The sequence below is a fragment of the Eutrema salsugineum genome, unplaced genomic scaffold, assembly GCF_000478725.1.
Source record: "Eutrema salsugineum unplaced genomic scaffold, Eutsalg1_0 scaffold_1, whole genome shotgun sequence".
NCBI lineage: Eukaryota > Viridiplantae > Streptophyta > Magnoliopsida > Brassicales > Brassicaceae > Eutrema > Eutrema salsugineum.
The window spans coordinates 19987287-19994040 of record NW_006256909.1 but is presented as its reverse complement, the minus strand read 5'-3'; the positions used below and the strand labels follow the sequence as shown (position 1 = coordinate 19994040).

The window sequence follows — 6754 nt, the reverse complement described above, 5'->3', positions numbered from 1 at the left end:
AAATGCACACCTTTTGCCTTAATTACCTGAAAAGAGTCTTAAAACTACAAATACTAGAAAACCATACTTAAAACACTTAAAAGAAATAAAAAGCATTTGAAAAGCATTTAAAAACGATCAACAAAAGTGGTCAAAATACGGTGTTATCAAGTACCGAAAAACGTATCTGTGGAGCTTATTGGGAGCCGTGTTGCGTTCAAAAGGTCATATTGTTCTGAATGTTGCATCAAGTGGAATGGCTGTTTTTTCATTACAAGGAGGACGGATTGCCCATTCAAGATTAGCAATTACAATTGTTGTTAATCGTTTTACGACGTGTGCAATTAAATCTCGGTCAAACCTCGGAGAACTGATCGATACATCTAAACTGATAATATGGGATGAAGCATTAATGATGAGTAGGGATTGATATTTTCCTTTGTTACGCTGATGATCCTTTCGGATGTAACAGGTGAGGAATGATCCTATCTGAGTTGTGATTGTATTGATCCCACTGATAGAGAAGCCGACATGAATGATGCATCTGAAATTCCGTCACAGAGTGTTCGATCTGATAACAAGATCGATCTGGGTAATATGATATAGACAGAGGAGTTTCTAAACAGTGTCAAAATTTCTGGTTTACCAAAATATTGTTTACGTTTAAAAGTCGGTACTCCTATTATGTTACTACGGAATATCAATCCTAGGAATGGTTTGTGTAATGGGACTAGGCTACTTATTACTCAGATGGCGAATTATGTCCTAGAGGCTAAGATAATAACTGGTGACAAAATAGGAGAACAAGTTCTTATTCCTAGGATATTTGTATCTCCTACAGAGACTAAATTTCTTTCAGGATGAGGCGCAAACAGTTTTCAATCACCATTGCCTTTGCGATGACGATAAACAAGAGTCAGGGTCAGACACTTGCTAAAGTTGGATTGTACCTGCCTAAACTAGTCTTTACCCATGGTCAACTGTATGTTGCTGTTTCACGGGTAACATCCAAATCAGGTCTACAAATCTTGATCACGGACAAAGACAATAAGCCTCAAAACATTAAATGTTGTATACAAGGATGTCTTTGATAATATTTAGTTGCTTTGTTGTTTTGTAGTAGTGCTTTTCTCCTTTTCTACTGCTTTATTTGACAACTTGATCAACTTCATATAAATCATTAATTAACTATTATACGTTTATGACATTGTTGTTCTGTTGATGGATTAGTGTTTATTTTATGCTTGCTTAACAGTAAAATTAGTGTATTATATCTATCCATTGTATTTTGAAGTTGGATTGGGTTTACACATTAAAATTATTTTCATTTTGTCTGACGAATTTGTTGCTTATCCGCATAGAGGATTACATAATAATAACATAAAATTTCATAAAAGTCATTATTCAAATAACATTACAAATAAATGTGATCATTCAAACTTAATAAAGTACTAAACATAAAATAAAATATTGTAGCAAACGTTCAAAGAAAACATAGAAAACATCAACTATATTCTCAACTTTCTCTTCCCACTCTTCTCCTTCTCTGCCTACAAGAACAAACATAGAAAAATATCGGTTACATCAAGCAAGTTTGTAAATGTTCTTGATCGTTTAAGAAAAAAATATTTAACTGCTTACCGACTCCGAGTCCATGTGCCTGATCTCTCTATCAACGAATCCGCAATTTATACATTTTAAATCTATTTCAAGATCTAAACACAGTTCATGCTTCCCCTGTTAACAGCATGATTTTGGACTTTCATCGGTTGATATCTCTTTATCAGTCTATAGAGAGGGATTACAAACAAATATTACTGTTATATAAACTAAATTCAGGGTTCTCTAATCTAAAATATATTTTTAAAGACATTTGGATGAAGCAATAACTTACCTCTGAAGGAATCTGTGTGGCGTTTTCGTTAGGTTTGCTGTAGAATTCCATTTCTTCCCATATCATATTTTCCACAATCTCCCAATTGGATGGCATAGGTGGTGATTTAGGTTCCTCCACACCGAATCACATTATCAGTGGCGGTGGTCTAATTATGAGAAATCCATTTTTATTGTATTTTTTTTTTGATCTGGGTTCTCTATTTTTTTTTTGGTTGATTGTTTTATCAATGGAGAATATTATACCAGAGACGTTTTGAAGAACTTTTAAAGAATAATAATTCAGGTTAGTATTTTTTTTGTTTGTAATAATATTTAAGTTTCCCAAATTTCAATACCTTTTGGGGAGCATACTAATTACACCTATGACTTTGACTGTTTAGTTCCACAATTTATATAACTGCATGCTACTTATATAAGTTAATACAGACAAAATTATAAATAATAAATTTTGTTGTGATATCTAATAATAAAAACAAAGAAAAAAATATATAAATAACTTGCTTTCTAAATCATACTTTATTCTGGCATAGAGAATCTCACCTCAACATTTCTGTATAAAAGTTACTGACTATACTTCATAAAGTAAAAGTTACTCACTATGCTCATAAAGTATGATAGACGTCTACCTACAATTATCTTTTCCAAGAAGATATTGATACCTAAAAAAACACAGTTTCTCATAAATTTAAGAACATCTTGTTTGCTGAGAAATATCGAAAGAATCTCTTTATTATGTTCATTAATAAGCGGTTATGAATAATTATCTCTAAGTAGATGATATTATTAATGAATTCCATAGAAACTAATTTCAGGAAATCCAGCAAAACGATATGAAATAAGAAAACGCCAATTGTCATTCCAGTTGATTTTATTCTTTTTACTTTATGAGTTAAAACGAGTTTGTTCAACGGATATTGATATTTATTTTATGACATAATGTAAAATTTACATTATAGTTTGGATTGTGGTAAGTTGCTTAAAGGCATTTACCAATATTTAGTGAGCAAGATTCGGAATATTTACATTATTTAAGAACATATTCTTTATTATTTACATTATGCATTATTTTTCTAGGTTTTATATTACCTTATATATATATATATATTTTATCCATGACCTTCGAGAATTTTTTGAGAAAGATTAACATCAAGTTATGGCAGATTATGATTTTGTTCGAGCATTGAGCTCATAGAGATCTGATTCGAAAATTGTAGTCAAAATATAAAAAAAATGGGACGTGAATTATTCGTGTACCAAGATAAATTTCAATTTTATCTTGGTCCATGAAAAGGTATTTTAATTACCTTTATGTTATTGTGATTGTATATATGTTAGTGTTTGATGATACGTTATTCTGTTTAAGAGATTTTCTTTTGATTGTTGTTTTTTTAGGGTTGTAGAATACATGTCCGAGCTAATAACCAAATGATGGACTATTTCAATAAGAGTTGTATGGAAGAACAGTAGACCATGTTATTTGGATTCTTTTTGAATTCTTACAACTAGACAAATATCGGGAATATTACGAAACATGATTAAGTTATTACTCTGACAAAAGAAACTATCTTTTCACCTGCTCTACCATTAACAACAAACAATTCATTCCGTAGTTTCGTCTCTTTCCTATCGATCTATGAATACCAAGTGCGCAATATTATTTAATTGGTGAGATTAACTTCATTTTTAATTTATATAGAAAATGATTGGATCTAGCTTCAATATTCCATTTTAATTCATGATTTTAATCCGTTTCATTGTAAACTCAGATTTGATTGAGGTGGTCTGATAACACTGGATTTTTTGACCGTTTTTATGGATCACTTTAACATCTTTTGCAGGTGTTTTTACTCCATTTTCAAAGGTTTTCAAAGGATTTCTCTGTTTTCAGTTTTTAAAGGACTTTTTTAGGTAATTTGGGATAAGGATGTGGAAATTGGAACAAAAAGACTCTTTTGGATACATTCAGACCGTCAGAACTCTCATGGAGAGGCAAAGACCTTCTCACCGTCTGATCACCCACAAAATCGGACAACTAATAAAAGACTCAACTAGCTTTCAAAGGCACTTGGTTTGGAGACATTATAACTGTTGGATCTCAAGATATTCCATTTGCCCCGGAGACATTCGAAGATGACCAACAGCCCAAGCGACCACGATCAGCAGCCAATCCACCGCGGCCAGAACCACGCAACCGCGGCCAGACATGTCTGACCTAAAAAGCCTATTTCTGAAGCCCAAGTCATTTCCCAACCTCAATTCTAGACCCTAGAGACCCTGGAGTATTGAAGACTATAAATACTTGTCATTTAGGTCATATTTTTACAGAAAACCTTTTTCCAGCAGTTTTATGTGATTTTTTGAGAAGATTGTTCAACTCTGAGTTCATCAATAGAGAAGCTTTCTTTCATCTCTTTTCTTTAATATTCTTTATTGCTTTCATCAAAACCAATGATAATGTCGACCTCAGCCATGTCTAAGTGGATCCCGAGTTGGGCATAGGGTTCCCAAAAGGGGCTCTCATAATCGATTAAGACATCTAGGTTTTTAGATCTGGGATTTTAACTATGTTCTCTGTTTATTCTCATCTTTAATGCATGTATGCTTGATTGATCACATCCTATCTGATCTAGATAGTTAGTGTTGCGAAAGTTTTCATTAAGTATCCGACCTAGAATGAAACAGGTGATTTTTCCATAGGATTGGAAACCTACCTGAGGCAAAATCGTGACTACTGACGAGTCTTGTGCAGCTCTTGCGTTTTCTCCCCTCCAGGGACAGAGTGGAAACCTACTGGTCAGGGTTACGAGAAACACTTGGTTATGATCACGAGAGTGACGTAGTCATACCACCGAACTCTAGCTCTAGAACCCTAATATATCGATATCTGTCAATCCCAATCTAAAACCCCTAGTGTTGAAACTGATTATGATCCCTTTAGAGTTCCCGAAAGCCCAGTGTTTTTAGCCATAGTTTAGAAACCAATCGATATTTACTTGTTCTTTTAGATCTGCATTTTATTTGCCTTAGTTCTATTTTCTGCTTGTTTCATTTGCTTCTATTCGACTTTCTACTTGCTCTTTATGATAGATTCATTTGCTTTCTTTAGTTTTAGTTTAATCTGTGACAAACAAAAACCCCTTTAAAACCAACTAAGTCTAGACATAAACTTAGAAACCGCAGAAAAATACTAGGCACACAAATCCATGTGGATTCGATCCCAAAGTACTACAACTAATTAGTTGTGCACTTGCGGCTTTCATTTGTTTTTATTAAGGGTAAAACTTGTTATGTCTTTCTGTATAAGATTCAGTCTTCTTGGTTGAGAGATTGTTTGGTCACTTATTAGGGTTGATGCATTATGCTTGCTGATTGCTTGATTATATCTAATGGTTGTTAGACTTGATTAAGTGATTTGCAAAGGGATTATTGTCATGAGAATGAATTAATCTGATTAAGAAGCCTAGACTAAAGAGTAGCAAGTGTTGCATTATGTTCTTAGCATCATGATTCAATATCTAAAGCACCCTAATCAATGATCACATCTAGAGGTTTAGCTTTTATCATTTGCTTAATCACCATCATCTTGTTTTGTTTGCTTGCTTAGTTCATTAATCATAGCTTGTTTGTTTCTTGTTTTATGCTTTCTTGTTGCTGGTTTCACAAAACTCATCTTTGATTACTTGACTTAAGAACCTATCACATAAACTAGTGCCTAACTACCACACATATGGATTGACACCCCTTATACTACTTTGACAAGGGAATTGATAACCCATCTAAGGCCTTAAAAACCTTAGTTATCAATTGGCGCCGTTGCCATATTGTGTGGGGATTGTTAGCATTAGTTTCTGATATAGTTTTTGAGATCAAGTTTCTTTTGCTTTACTGATCACCTTTCAAGCTCTGTCTTTGTTTTCAGGTTTATGATCACAAGAAGCCAAGCCAGAAGACAAAGAGAAAGATCTGTTCACTTGGAGAGGTTAGGAATGAATCTGCAAGTTGGGAATGAGCATCAGGCTCAAGAAGCTGATCACGGTCATAGAGCTGGTAATGGGATTGGAATTCAGGCTCAGGTCCATCAGGGACACGCTCAGGGTAACCAGAACCAAGACCGACCTCAGGTTAATCCACCACAGCCCCACCTAAACCCACCCATACGTCATCAGCCACAACCAGTCTTTGTTGGTGAGAATGACCGAGCTTATGCACACCAGTATGGAGCAGGAATCAGGCCACCTCCTGTCCAAAACAACAACTTTGAGGTGAAGGCCTCTTTGATCAATATGGTTCAGAATCAGAAGTTCCATGGCTTACCTATGGAGGATCCCTTGGAGCATCTGGATCAGTTTGACAGAGTTTGTGATCTCACTAAGATCAATGGGGTATCTGAAGACAGCTTCAAACTGAGATTGTTCCCATTCAGCCTTGGAGATAAGGCACATCAGTGGGAAAAGAACCTCCCAAGAGGATCCATCCACACATGGGAGCAATGAAAGATTGCCTTTCTATCCAAGTTCTTCTCAAGCTCAAGGACTGCAAAGCTAAGGAACAAGATTTCCAGCTTCACTCAACATTCTAATGAGACCTTTGGAGAAGCTTTGGACAGGTTTAGAAGCTACACAAATAAGTGTCCACATCATGGCTTTTCAGAAGCCTCCCCTCCTTAGCACTTTGTATAGAGGAGCTGTTCCTAAGATCAGGATTCAGTTGGACACAGCATCAAATGGAAATTTCTTGGCAAAAGAAATCAATGCAGCTATGGAACTTGTTGAGAACTTAGCCATGAGCCAAGACACTTATGGGGAAGATTATGATAGAAGCTATAGAGGAGAAGATTCTGGTAGACACCAAGGGCTGGAAGAGAAGTTTAAAGTGTTGA

At 34.9% G+C, this 6754-nt stretch overlaps 1 non-coding gene across 1 annotated transcript; it reads right to left on the bottom strand.

Annotated features, from left to right (window-relative positions):
• Positions 1-6413: 6413 nt before the first annotated feature.
• Positions 6414-6520, bottom strand: LOC112082513. The gene has a single exon (XR_002897187.1). It is a non-coding gene; the product is annotated as a small nucleolar RNA R71 (small nucleolar RNA).
• Positions 6521-6754: the final 234 nt, after the last annotated feature.